The sequence below is a fragment of the Micropterus salmoides genome, unplaced genomic scaffold (genome assembly GCF_014851395.1).
Source record: "Micropterus salmoides isolate LMB-PRFRI ecotype aquatic unplaced genomic scaffold, ASM1485139v1 Ms_hic_scaffold_5, whole genome shotgun sequence".
Taxonomy (NCBI): Eukaryota; Metazoa; Chordata; class Actinopteri; order Centrarchiformes; family Centrarchidae; genus Micropterus; species Micropterus salmoides.
In genome coordinates, this window is record NW_024044237.1 from 12405707 (window position 1) to 12420317 (window position 14611).

Consider the following 14611-nt stretch of genomic DNA (forward strand, 5'->3'; position numbering starts at 1 on the left):
ATGCAAGCAGCTTTATTAGGGGAGAGGGACAAACTGTAAGAACCTGTAAAGATGCTGAAGCATGAACTAACTGCCAAGTAAACAGTCGCGCAACACAGTGCACAACATGCTGATTCATAGTTTACCTTCAAGCAGAATGTTGGGACGAATTTCAGCACTATTATCAAGTTATTCAACATCATGGACAGTTTAGTCTGTGAAAGCTAACCAAGGACTTTCTGTACAAGCAACAGGTGTGTATTAAGTTAAAAGCTTTATTGGCATACACACAGAGAAACAAGTTTGCACTGCACAAAGCAATTTAGTTTGCTTTCTGCTGGGACTGCCATTCATAAAAAAGTACTTAAAAGGAACAAACAGACGCAGTAATCTGTACGTACATGAAAAAGATATAATGTAATATAAAAAGAGATATATAAAAAACGATAGCATGTATATAAGGATTACAAAACTGTATGGTAAAGTATGTGTAACCTTAATGTATATTTATGAAGTCAGATGTGGAACAGTAATGCAAATTTGTACAATAAGTTAGAAGCACTGTGGTAATAAGAATCTGAAGAATCTGAAATTGGTAATATGTTCCTGCCTGTTATAAGTCTTGATAATAATAATAAAATAATATAGATTACATTTCATATTCAAACACTTTACACTTTATTATGAGTCCATGGTGTAAATTTGGGCTTAAGGATTGCCTAAACTGTCCAATTAATCACACCCATTTTCTACATTTGTCAATTTAATAAACAAAGTTGGTGATTAGTAGAATTTGCCAATCATTTATTGCTTAGTTTTATCCTGTTCTTTATTTGTCCTTCACATTTTATTCAAATTAATACAAACTCTGCGATTGGTGTCACCCATAGGCCTTTATTTACCCTGAAACACAGGCAGCATGGCAGTCATTTACACTAAACACAGAAAGAAAGAATACACACTCCAAACTCAGATCAAGTGGAATTCAACATCCTGGCAGAATTGACAACATGTATTAATGGTTGGAAGTTAGGGGGTCAAGCTGTCAACATTTGCATAACGGATTTCAAAACAAGTGATGAGGTTACATTTGGATGGATCATAAAGTCTTGCTTTATTAGTTACCAGACTTGCGAGCATATGTGATTTAACTGTGTGTAGTGTCCTGTCTCGTACTGTTCCATAAACTCATTTGGGGATTCATGACTGTGCCAGATCATTATGCAAATAGATTCTCTTTTACTGCAGATGTAACGCTTACAGAGTGGATCAGGGGATTCTTTTTTTAAAGTCAGAGAGAAAGAAACAGGAGAAGCTGAGAAGAGGGGAAAGTAAATATTAGAAGAATCACTGTCCTAACATGTCACACCTCCATCCCAAATTGTCTTGGCAATTTGAATAGTTTGTTTAGTGTAGTGTTGTTTTTTTTCTCCGTATCTTGTTCAGACTTTGTGCTGGCAGGTGAAAGATGTGGCATCAGGAATGGGGTGGCCTTTTGCCTTGTCGATACAGCTCGAGCTCTTGTAGTGTATCTGCCAACAGAAACATTATAGGGTATTTGTCTCTGCGACCGCATTAACAGCAGACGTCAGCTTCTGCTGTCTTATACAGACAGTTTCCCACTGATGCAAATTTGCAGCCGTTAATCACGTCGTGGATGGTTATGACAAGGTCAGAGGGAGAATGTGGTGATGATGGATGGAGATAGAGCTTTCCAGATACAAAACGGTAAAAACTGAGGGATTTGCCTTTACCGACTCCCTGAAGTCAATTAGCTTGTATTGAAACTCAAAACACAACACAGAGTTTGATATTTTGGAACTTCCCTTGTCTGCTTCTTGCATTTGTATTGAATATATTCTTTATTTAGACAGCTATGCCCACTGACCACAAACTTGTCTAACTTGGCATTGCATTCATTCAAAGAAATTATACTTTTTCCCTCTCAAATGTTTTTTAAAATCTTTTTCCCAGTAGAGAATGACACTATAAAAACTTTGTTTGATTTTCTGCTTCCTTTACCTTATAGCGCATTCAGCTGTGATATATTGGAGCACAAGCTATTATACATGTATTTTGGAACACACTAGTTTATGATTCAGGGATACCCGGCACAGCATCCATCAATCACACGTTATTGTAGCCATGGACCTTCTTTGCCTTAGGCAGTAGAATTATTGCTCAACAGAGTGATACGGGATCTCCACCTGCTGCCTGGCTCGTGGCAGTCTTCCACACACCTGTCGAACTAACGGAACGCACACACACACACAAATTGCTTATGTGTGTGTGTTCATGCAGTGCAGGGCATACAAGTGTGTGTTGTTTATAATATAAACTCAGACAGAGAACGATTATACCAATGCTGCTACGGATGAGAGATTTGTGTTTGTAATAACTGTTCTGATTAAAGTGGTGTAAAAAAACATGTCACACCTCACTGTGTAGTAGATAAAGAGTTTGCAAAGTCTGACAGCTAGGAAATCTGTTCAAGTTCATTCCTTCTTAAGTGAGTACTACTTTGCTTTGGATAACTGCTACCTGAACGGAAAGTTAACTGTCTTGGTACCAAAGCAACCCAAAACACACACAAGGACACACACGCACCTTCTGTATTTACTAAAACAGTCATGTCCTATCATGGCTGTTTAGTAAACGGTAGCAGAGAACGTCAAGCCTGGAGACATATCGTCATGGCCAGTGCTCCAACTCTGCATTACCAGCTTGCTGTTATGTGTAAACATCTACGCGCACTCCAGACACACGCATACAGGTGATGAAAGGAATGAAATACCTTGCCCTTTATCTGGAAGTCATTGAACAACCTTTTCGGTTTTTTGTTCTCCTTAGAGGTCAATGCTAGATTTCGTACAATTTGTTATACCACGATTTGTATCCAGGTGCTGTTGGTAGAAGAAAACTCCATACATTTTCAGGCATGATAGTTGTGCGATTGAATGCCAGAAATCCGATTTACATTGCTTAGCAATATAACTCTTGACAATGCCTAAATACTCAGACACTCGCCAAGTTTCCACCACCGACGTCGAACAATGTTAGACCGTAGAAAAAGTTCCAGTTTGCCCAAATCCCATCAAAGTTCTCAGTGACGAAAAAAGTATAAAAATGCAGCAGCTCCTTCTTTGTAAAATACAACATCCCAGTGTCTCAGACTCCAGAGAATAAGAGTGATCTCTCTTTCCTAAACATGGCTTATATACACGATTTGGGGAAAAGTGAAGTTTAAAGACAAACACAGAGCGCAGCGAGAGTGTGTGTATATATGAATCATTGCTATTTCACCCTAAAATATTTTCCATGTCAACATGCAGTAAACATGGAGATATGAAGAGGGCTTTGCAGTGAGGGAGGGAGTAGAAGGATGAAGGGGGGAATAAAGTGTGAAGTGTATATGTCTTACTGGACTTCTGCTGAACTGATCCAAAATAATTGGAAGACTTGTGCCCATTTACTGACTAATGGCACACTGAGAACCATGTTTGGGTAGTATCTATTTTTTCATACCTTCATACCGTCCTTACATTTTACCAGGCTATAATGTAAATGATGGTAGTTTAAATACTCGTGGCCCATTGAATGATGTATATATAAAGTGCCCTTCCATAGATTCTTACTAAAGGACATGATGAAAAGTGTTGCCATAGATATAAACATCAGTGGGCTGAATGAGATGATATGCACACAGCTTCTTCTGTGTTGACTGGCTCGCCGTCATCAGGACTAAAACCCAAAATACTCCCAAACAGGGGCAGAGGCTTAGTTCTTGTTTACTAGTCCTGTAAAGTTATCCCACCAAGTAGCAGTGAGAAAGAGAGGGGTGCAGAAAGAATGCAAAGGAAATGGTGAGCAGTGAAGTTTGTAAATGTAAAGCGTAGGCTACAGTTTGTTAGCGAATATAGGCTGCAGCTGAATCTCCTGTGTTTGTGTTGTTTACCAACTGCTGGAAAAGGGAAGGGGGTTATTGTGTTGAAGATGATGTCAGGCAGTTTCACAATGAGGCTGACATTAGGGGTTTTGAGTAAAATCGCTCTATAACCACTATTACTTAGTACTTTGTGTTTAGTGCTAATTGCTAACATGGTTGACTAAGATGGTTAAATGTTAAACATAATACCTGCTTGTATCATTGTGAGCGTATTAGCATTTAGCTCAGAAGCACCGCTGTGTCTTAGTGCAGCCTCTGAGACGTTGGCTGTAGACTCTTATTCTTGTTATAAAGTGAAAAGGTGACAAGAACAAAACTTTGGCTGTAAATCGTGTGCTGGTGGACCATCATTTCTTAGGGCCAAATAATGTGACTTAAACAGAAGACAAATTAGGTTTTTCATTACAAACACGAGCAATCAGAAATATGGAGTGTAAGCTCACATCAGGCCCAATACTGTAGAGGATAATCATGAAGAAAGAAGGCTGGGAAAATAATACAGTAAGAACTAAAGTGAAAGAAGTGTTCCTTCTCATTGTGTATTTGGGTACTTAATTTATTGCTTCTGATAATTCATTGTGGCTTCCCAGAAAAAAAAGAAGTGGCTACCCTGATAAAGGCAAAGAGGAAATATAACAAGTGTCATTTCTTATTATTGTTCTCAGGGAGCTTTATCTATTTTTTCCTTCTGGGTAGAACAAGGAATAAAATTACTTTCTGAATATAAAGCCCAGTGGATTATAGTCAGGTCTTTCAGAAGCTAGGTGAATTACACACACTTTATGTGTATTTCAAATCACTGTATATGTTTAGTAAATACAGTCCTCACATGGAGGAGTGTGCAATAATGCACTCTGTGTGACAAAAATAGGCTCATATTTAGATGCATTGGCAAGCTCTGGAACTGGACCAGACAGCAGAGGTGAGATCCAAACTCTGTCCATTTAGAAGATAAATTGCTCAATAAAAAAAGAACAGGAATGGCTCAGTTTCTAGTCTGCAAATGTGGCGATTAACCTTCAGACAGACTCCTCGAACAATTTTGCCTCAGGCAGACACAGCATTAGAATGGCCTTCCTGGTTTCTAAGAATATATAGTGCATTTTGAGGAAGTCAATGTCAGTGTTTGCAGGGTCCTTCAGCTACAGAGCCTTTGCATGTAGGTACTAAAACCCTTCAGCAAATAACTATAATTTGACCTTAAGTGACAACACAAATTCATACTAGTTCTACTACCTACGAATGTGTAGCAGCCTCACTGGATGTAACATGTAGGGACAGGGTATCTTAGAAGCCGCTGAAAGTACAGTACAAGCTGAAACACTTTGCATTAAAAGTTGATACTGTAGCTGCAGATCATTATTATGACATATAATAATAATAATAATTATTATTATTATTATGAAGAAATGATTTTGCCATGAAACTCCTAAATGCTCAGGTGAGGAATAGTGTTCCATAATTTTAGTGGGTGATGATAGTGATCTTATTTTAAGCGTGGGTGATGATAATGGCTCCAGGTTTTATGTTATGCTGCCCCTTGGGGACAATAAAGTTGAAGTTAAGTAAACATGCTGTATAATTAGTGTTAAAAACTCACAGAGTCATGAATCTTAAGCAAACCCTTCAATAACTAACATAACTTTTGAATTATTGAAGAACACCCACTGGTTCACCCACCGATAGTCTTTTGTCAGTTGTTTGTTTTAATTTTAAGGTTAACGATGATGATTGTGGTGCTTATTAAAAGGGCTGAGTGACAGCTCGTTGCTTCCTCCTCCTCTATTTGTCCAAGCAGTCAGACTCCATACAAATTATTCAGTAATGCATGTTATACGACTAACCAGGGCATATTGATATTTACGACAACCATGCCTTTTCAGTCAATATGTGGTTATCCAACAATTTACAAAAACTTAAACAGATTTATAAAATTTGGCAGTTGTAAGTTCAAGTAATTGCTGTGCACACGCATGCTTGAAGATTTATTGGCACAAACTGGGGCTGCAGCATTTGCCACACTGAGAAATTGAAGCACCTCACCATACTGTGTAGGCTGTATAGTTCTCTCTTAAACTACAGACTTTACATTATGTTGTAATCAAGCAGGGAATCAGTTACCGCAGCAAAATCCATTCACTCTCTACAGAGTCTTCTCACCTGGAGGCTTCTTGTCACATAAATGTTGTTATAAGGCTCTACTTTTTTTCACATTACCTGGGGTTAATGTGAATAGCATAGTTTTGGTCGACTCAAAACTCCTACCACATATATAGTGGTACTTCAGTTGCTATAGTTTTGCATGTTTACTGACAAATTTAAATGTGCTTGTAAATAGGCATCAGAGACGATGCATCTCACCACAGACGGCATCAATTATAATCGTTAAGTCCTCAGTCTAAAGTCGTTTACTGTTAGTGTGGGTGCCTGAAGGTTACCTCTGAGGGATTACATGTCACACCTACTGTATGAATAACAGGAAATGTCCTGGCGAAATCTGTTGGTCCTGCATGCTTGAAAACATCAGACAAGCACGTTTTCCAAACCCTCATAAACTGTGTGTTATGACACAGTGTTCTGACTTCGATGACAAAAACAAGGTTCCTGACTCCACTGGTAAGATAGGTACTGTTGGGGATTTTTGTATGGAAATAATTTAAGCAAACATGTCTTTGATGCTTTACTCAGTAACTCAGTAAGTTAGCTTAATATGTGCGGCTGCACAAACAAGAGCCAGATCCGAATCTTGTTTGACATAAGTATGAGAGATAAGTCATAATGTTTTTTGGCTACGTGTGCTGCCACTACCCCTGCTGAAGTTAAAATGTTTAACATCTGCAAGCAGTTTGGCAAAATAACAGCTTTTTTTTATCATTAACCATGTTTGATACCATAACTTCAGATCAACATTATTTTCTAAGAAGTTCTTGTGCCATGAAACTGTTAAATGCTCAGGATCAGTCAACTGAGCAATAGTGTTCCATATAATATTAGTAGGTTTATGATAGTGATCTTGTTTTAAGTGTGGGTGATGATAATGGCTGAATGTACTCCAGGTTTTACATTATGCTGCCCCTTGGGGGCAATAAAGTTTAAGTTAAGTAAACATGCTGTATAATTAGTGTTAAAAACTCACAGAGCCATAAATCTTCAGCAAACCCTTCAATAACTAACATAGTTCTTAAATTATTGAATTACGCCCAACTTTAACATTTATGGTTGCAGGAAACTAAAGTTTTTTTTTTGCTGGTTTTATTTCCAGTATCTTTCATCCTCCAAAGGATCTCTTAGGAAAAAATATTTCCAGAGAGGGATTTCTTTAAGACATCTTGATATGTCTGTTTGACTAACAGAGAGTTCTTGAGGAGCATCTTTACCAACAAAATGTTTCTAAGAATGTAGCCTATAGTACATTTTGGCAAGTGAATGTCAGTGTTTGTAGTGTCCTTTAGCTACAGAGCCTTTGCACGTAGGTAGGCTACTACTACCCTTCAGCTAAGAACTGTAATTTGAGTGACACAAATTCATACTAGTTCGACGACCTACGAGCGTGTAGCAACCTCACTTGGTGCGACATGTTGAAACAGGTATCTTAAAATCAAGGAGTCCGTTTAGTGGTCATTGAAAGAACTGTTCGAGGTTACATACATTGCATTTAAAGTTGTCGCAGCAGATCGGTGTAGCTTACATATAAAGTGGTGCATCTGGGTGTTATGTATGTTGAACGCATTATTAACTCAATATTGAACTGTATCAAAAGAATTGGCTACTGTGCGGTACTCCTGTCACAGTTATAAAGATCCAAAAGCCACCAATCTTTTTCACAAGTCTATCTGCTTTTTCATTACTTTGCAGATCTATGGGGTCAAAGTAAGAATTAATGGAAAATTAATTGCCTGCCATGGCCTGGTGAAATGAGGGTTTCACACGTGGCTGGACAGATAATCGATTCACTGGAATACTGGACTCTTAATGTGGTGCCACTTAGTGGGTCTATAAACACATCAGAAGCTGGAATATCAAACAAATGCAAGCATGGTATATAGGCTATTGTAGTGAGTATATTAATGTTTTACTATGGGCAATGAAGATATACGATCCATATTACATCCACATACATTTGTACTGAGAGATAGATTTTTTCATTTTAGTCCATTATTTCTTCCTTGCTATGGTGCAATTCCTGGATTTCCGATTGCCATTGTTTGTGTGCAGAGTTATAGAGCATCTTTGTTGTGTGTTGCCGGTACCATATTTTTGATCAATCCAGGTAAATTTTCTTTTTAGATCCGTCATTACATTGGCAATTTTTTTATGATACATTTGAACTTACACTAGTTCTGCTCAAGCACTCATAGCTTTCTCCATATTTTAGCGACTCTCACTAAATCCTGCAGTTGTTTACACTCTATTCAGTTTTGTGCCAGATGTTTAGCTGTTTCTCTGCCTCCTGTAGTGATAATGAGTTAGGGTTAGGGGTTCAGGACCTACAACACATGCAGTCAGGTCTGGGGAAAATAATTCTGTACATGCTTGAAGACATGACTCATTCAAAGAGGTGATCTATCTTTCTTTCTCTGACTCAAAATTAAAGAAAATTCATAATACTGACTTACATTTTAGGTATCCAGCTTGTTTATAAGTGCATATCCAAGGATGAAAACAATCACTGGAGCAGCTAGTGTAAAACAAAGAATTTGATCTAGCACCTCTTCCCTGCGATGCCCAGGACGTTTCACTCATGCCAAAAGCTGAATGTAAGAATTTCTCACATCTGGGGTAAAATCAGCTGACATGTGCTCATTCAGACTGTTCAATATTTTGTAATGAATTTTGTGTCTTTTTGTTTTAGTCAACAAAGGGAAAGTGCCCTGTATGCCAGAAGGAATATCCAACAGTGGAACTAATACTGGGGACTAAGAGAGTAACTTGGATAGGGGATGTTCAGTTTAGCTAAGACATGCATGCAGTGTTATGTTCTATGTGTGTAGCATGAAGGGATTACAATCTTTCATTTTATTGTACATCCTTGTGGTATAATGATAAATAAATCATCTTGAATCTTGAACTTTGAGTGGTTAAAGTGTATATTTTCTTTGAAGATGGTGCGGGAAGGTTGCCTAAAAAATGTATTCCATAATTTACCTAATAGATGATTGCTTGACATAGACACTTGGCTCTTTGAGGGAGGGGGTGGCAAAAGGAAAATGCCGAAATACTAAAATTAACCTTAATAATGGCCTGTTATGGTGCTTTTCTGACATATACATGTATTTTCAGTTGCACGACTCTGCATACACACTTGTACTGTAGTTAAACTGTAACTAATAAAGATTTATGGTCTGTTTTTGCTCATTCATTTATTCGCTATCCTTCCACAGTTGCTGGGGAAATGTTTACTGTAAGCCTTGCGCAAGGTGGCCTAGCGCCAAAGTTGTCTGTGACTGGAATCATGACCTGGAGTTTTCACCATTGTTCAGGATGGTATCTTGCACAGCAAATTATTATATCCTCGAAATTATGTTCTTTGATTGTGGATTCTCTGCATTCAGCACTGCAGATCCTGGCTGTCAAAGTGATCACTTGAGTACCATTTATTTGAATCTTTTCAAAGTTACTGTGCACATTAATGATACAGAGAGGAAGCATCTCATTGCCTGGTGAACTCATGACCTTCACTCTAACACCACCAAGAAGCCAAACTCTTGTTTCACTCTAGGGATTTACCCTCCTGTAATAATACCATTTTATTTGTATTATACTTTTCTAGGGACTCAGACACGTCACATTAATGTGAAATTCCACAATGAAACAATAATAATAATAAAATATCGAAACAATAACTAAAACAGAAATAAAAAGTGGGAAAATAGTAGAGGAAAAAGGCTCAAGGCTGCTGTAATTCATTGACAGCCTATGTGGTTTTATATTCCATTTAAGATGTCATTTTATTGTGGTGGAACTTAGTCTTTAATTTTCTTCTTAATTTCCTACACAGGGCCTATTAATGAGGACAACAATGACAAAATAACAAGATTTAAAATATGATTTTTATATACTGTTTAAAATAACTTATAGAGAAAGTGTCAGCTCACATTTATTTTTCCCCAGTGGCCAGGCTGGGTCAACTGTGTCAATCCTTCAGTCTGTCTGTCCAATACTTAGATCCAGAGAAACATAATAAATCTATTGCCATGACATTTGATGAACACATTGATTCTCATTCTGAACCTTGTGGACCTTGATCTCATGACATCTCTTGTATTGCCACTATCAGACCAAAATGTCAGCTTTGTGCACATGATATCAAGGAGTGTGTTTGATTGGTATATTTGATGAACACATTCACATTTGCCAAAGGAAAATTTGTTGTAATTGTTGTGACCTCATGATTGTTTCCTACCTTCAGGCCAAACATTTGACTTGACTTGATTTGGACCCCAAGCCATTCTACAGTCATGAACCAACTTGAAAGTCAATGACATTTGAAAAGGCTTTCCAGACCTGAAAGTTTTGGTATTAAAAAAATATTTTGTACTTCATCGACATCAAACATTATGTTATATAAATGGATTAGAAAAATGACTGTAATGCCAAGTAGGAATTTAATTTCTTCTCTTGAATCATTTATGTCTCATCTATGTCCTGCATCCTTTACCCTCCTTCTACTCCCTAAAAATAACAGTAATTGACAATAATAATTAAAAAATGATTGCATAAAAGTTTTAGAATTTACTTGACAAATAAATGTGGGACATGACATCTGTTTTTCTGTTGTATCCATATGAAGAGCAATTCTGCTGCACTTGGCTGCAAGACAAACTGTCATGCTAAGACAACTTCATGAGGGACTACAACTTTACACCCTAATAGGTTTCGTGGAAAGGAACAGGGTGCTTTGCCGTAGCCTCTTTGTGGCAGGTGATGATGATAAGGTAAGCCCACATGATCTCCTGAACCAGAGACATGTTAGCTGCTATATGGCTCCAAATATAAAAGTCTTGAGGTCTTAATACCACTGAAATCATTTTAAATAACATAAAAATCTTCTTCCTGCTCATAGTATTTTGGACAAATGTTTTTTTCTCTTTTGCTTGGTGTGTTTATTTTAGGTGAACTCAATGTGTCACACTTGGCCCCAGTGATGAGCGAAAGCGGTATACAGAAGCATGCAACAGAGGCACAAACCCTAGATAACTTGAGGGCAAGTGTTGTTTACTCCATAAGCACAAATTGCAGTTGGGCAGGGGGTGTAAGTGTGCTTTACCAAAGCACTCACTATCGCTTACTTTGTTGTTTATTACTGTGCTTGGTTCACTCTTATTCTGTGTTCTTCCACCTACATTTTGCACTCATATGCTTTTGAACGGTTTAACCTATCAATTCCTACTACTTCGGGTAGCCTGTTAATGTTACAACTACTACTGCTGCCATTACAGTATTAGTTCTTCTGCTGCTGCTATTACTACTATTACTGTTACTACAGCACTACTGTTACTACTCTTTCAACCACTTAAATTGACCAAGTTTCTAATAATGAAACACTAAAACCAACAAGTAATTCAATCTCTTAATACTGAAGGATGCATGCAAATAGCTTTTACAAATTACAAATGAACTTTTCCAGTTTTTAATACTAATTGTGAGCAGGATCTTGTGATTTTGCAGACCCAAAATAGGTGCTTCAAAGTAATGTCACGTCTTTGTCTGGTTTTGTCCAGTTGTATTCAGCTATTTAGACATTGTCTCATTTTGAATTTCCTCACATTAAACTGCTGAGGACGAGGATGCAATGGTTGACTAGACAGTCACACAGACAGGTACTTCTTTCAGTGAGAGAAACTTTTAAGATGACTGTCCACTTTGACCACAAGTGTGTGGAACGGATACTAAACCACACAATTTCTAGTTATTAGCTTAACAATTTACGAGTAAAGTCAAAGCACAAAGGGGCCTTTCCATTGTCACACACTTTGAAAAAGAGTGTAATTACAGTTTCATTTGTAATGTCATAGGCACGTACTGCAACCAAACACCCCTTTGTTTTGACTTTTAACTTTAATCTACTATATGAACACATTCACCATTCAGGAACCTGTGAATTATAACTTGATGTTGAAAAATGGGCTAAAAGTATCTGGTAATGGTTGCACTCAGATGTCTCAAATATTCCTTTGTATTTGCCTTACACTGTATGAAACACAAAAAATAAATCAAAATACAAATGAACTGCAAGTGTTTGTCATGTTTTATTATTGCACTTTCTGTTTATGACCAAGTCTGAAACCTGGCCAAGCTGCACCTGGTTGATTGTTAGCTAGCAGTTAAATACAAAATAAATAGAAACGAACTCCCTTCTCGCTGAAGGACAGCAAGGTTCTGTTCTGACAGGGGGCACGGGATCACTGACACCACTACTCCATCTTCTAGGTCAGCATCAGTGCAGTGATCCTGGAAAAGATTCTCCATTGGCTGAAAGACAGAAAGGTTAAGTTACTTAGGCCACGACTAGCCCCCAGGATGGTTTCTGATACCTTTTGTTTCCTGTCAACCTAAACCTTGGGTTATCACAAGTTCATAATGAGCAGCCCAAACTTGGGGCCTGTTTGCTTTCAGCGGAGTGGAAACAAAAGCTGTAAATTCAAATACTGAGTTACTGCAACTGTCAACTGGCTCAAATTGAAGCCAACAAAGCTTTGGAAGTTTCTAAATATAAATGAGGTGAGTGTTCCACACCATTAAGTGATTGAAATTTGTTGCCTTTTGTTGGAGGTTGGGGATGACATTTTAAAGACGAATGCCAGCTCCATAGTCTCACACTTCTATTTATGCAGTGTAGTATCTTAATATTCAAATTTACTTGGGCTGCCCCCAACTTAAGGTTTTCCTACTCTACTAGTAATCGTTAGTTCAAGCTATTAGTCGTTGCACAATTATGTTATTAGTTACATATTTTGGGGGCATCAGAAAATGGATTGAGAAAGAATGTTATAAGTAACTCTGTTAACACTGTGCTACATCGTTAACAGTAATAATTCAGAGTCAGCCAATAGGACAGCTTACTAGCTAATTGCAAATCCCACAGTTTGCAGCAGCGACATGTATAATTATCGTAGATAATACATCTGTGCGTGCCAGTAAGTGACTTCGGTGTTACAAGAGAAAAAGGTCCGTGTTGCAACAATCCCATGATTCTTTCGTCCGGGCCCTAACGACAAGGTAAAGCTCCTGAATGGAGTTTAAGGTTGTTGGGGTTTTTGCGAATTTGCGGTTTCTGCGAATAACTGACCAATGAAAACTTGGTCGACTCTTCTCATTGACTAACAGTTTAGTCGACTATTAACCCTAGAATTTACATAGTTTTGCGAGCAGAGTGTACTCAAACAGTCAACATGCATGATGCTGGGGTGCGGCCCAGAGGATTAGCCAATTATGAGGCCGACTAAGAGGGCATTGCACGATATACGATATAGAACAAAGAATAATGACTTGTTCGCAAGACTTTGATGTAATTACAACCTTGGGGCACATCTATGTTTGTGGACACCATCCAAGTAGGAGGAGAATGCAGTTGTATCTTTGTTGTTGGGAGCAGCATCAAGATATAGGATGTAAAAAGGATTGCGGAGACGGAATTACATATCATTAAGTCTTAATGACTTAACACTGTGACACATTTGTTTTTTGTTTCTTTGTCAGGACAGGACTTTGACATACATTTCTTGAGAAACAGACAGTCCCACCAAATCTCATGATATTAAATCTGAAGGGAAGAAGGTACGTACAAAAGTTTTCATACATGTGAATGGCAAAGGACAAAAAAAACAAGAAAACATCTGTAGTGTTGACACAGGGCACGAGGGTCACTGAATGGTTTGATGAGGACAAAACTGATGTAAATCATTATGCAATGGCCTTGAGTCACCGGCCAAATAAAACAAGAAAATATGCAGTGTTGACACTGGGCAAATATGCCGAATTGTAATTTTATGGTTTATTGTTGTTCGGACGATTAACCTAAGCTAGCTAATATGTACTAACGTCAATTGTCACTTGTTGCTATGGCAATGGTAAATATTCACATATGGGTTGATGAAATGTGATTGACAAAGGACAAAAAAACAAGAAAATATGTGGAGTGTTGACATAGGGCATGAGGGCTCACTGAGTGGTTTGATGTAGATAAAACTGATGTAAATGTTGTGTAAATGTTGAGTAACTGGACAAGAAAAACAAACAAAACAAAAATATGTGGAGTGTTGACACACGGCAAATAAACCAAATTGTAATTTTATGGGTTATTGTTATCCAGAAGTTCCACTGCTAGCTGCCACTGCCACTTTTTGAGCCCTTACTGAGATTTTGGACGTATGTGTGAGACAGCACTCTCCACCACCATCATCAAAACATCAAATGAGGGAATATCTTTTGGAAGAATGGTGTGCGATTCCTTCAGTAGAGTTCAGAGACTTGATGAATCTTTGCTAAGAAGCACTGAAGCTGCACCTTACTAAGACACGTTTTGTTTGCTATTCTTCAGGATTAACCATAGTCATGGCATGGCTATTGCTAGTGCATTTAAATAACTTAGGGAAATTGAATACAGCTATTACCATGCTCAAATGCAAATTATTGATCTAATTTTCTATACTTCTCAATGAAAAAATGCATTCCAGTAAATAAGAG

The 14611-nt window shown here is 37.8% G+C and overlaps 1 long non-coding RNA gene across 1 annotated transcript; it reads right to left on the bottom strand.

Annotated features, from left to right (window-relative positions):
• Nucleotides 1–853: 853 nt before the first annotated feature.
• Nucleotides 854–3147, bottom strand: LOC119888220. The gene is made up of 2 exons (XR_005441870.1): nt 2774–3147; nt 854–1511 (listed from the first exon to the last, which is right to left on the bottom strand). It is a non-coding gene; the product is annotated as an uncharacterized LOC119888220 (long non-coding RNA).
• Nucleotides 3148–14611: the final 11464 nt, after the last annotated feature.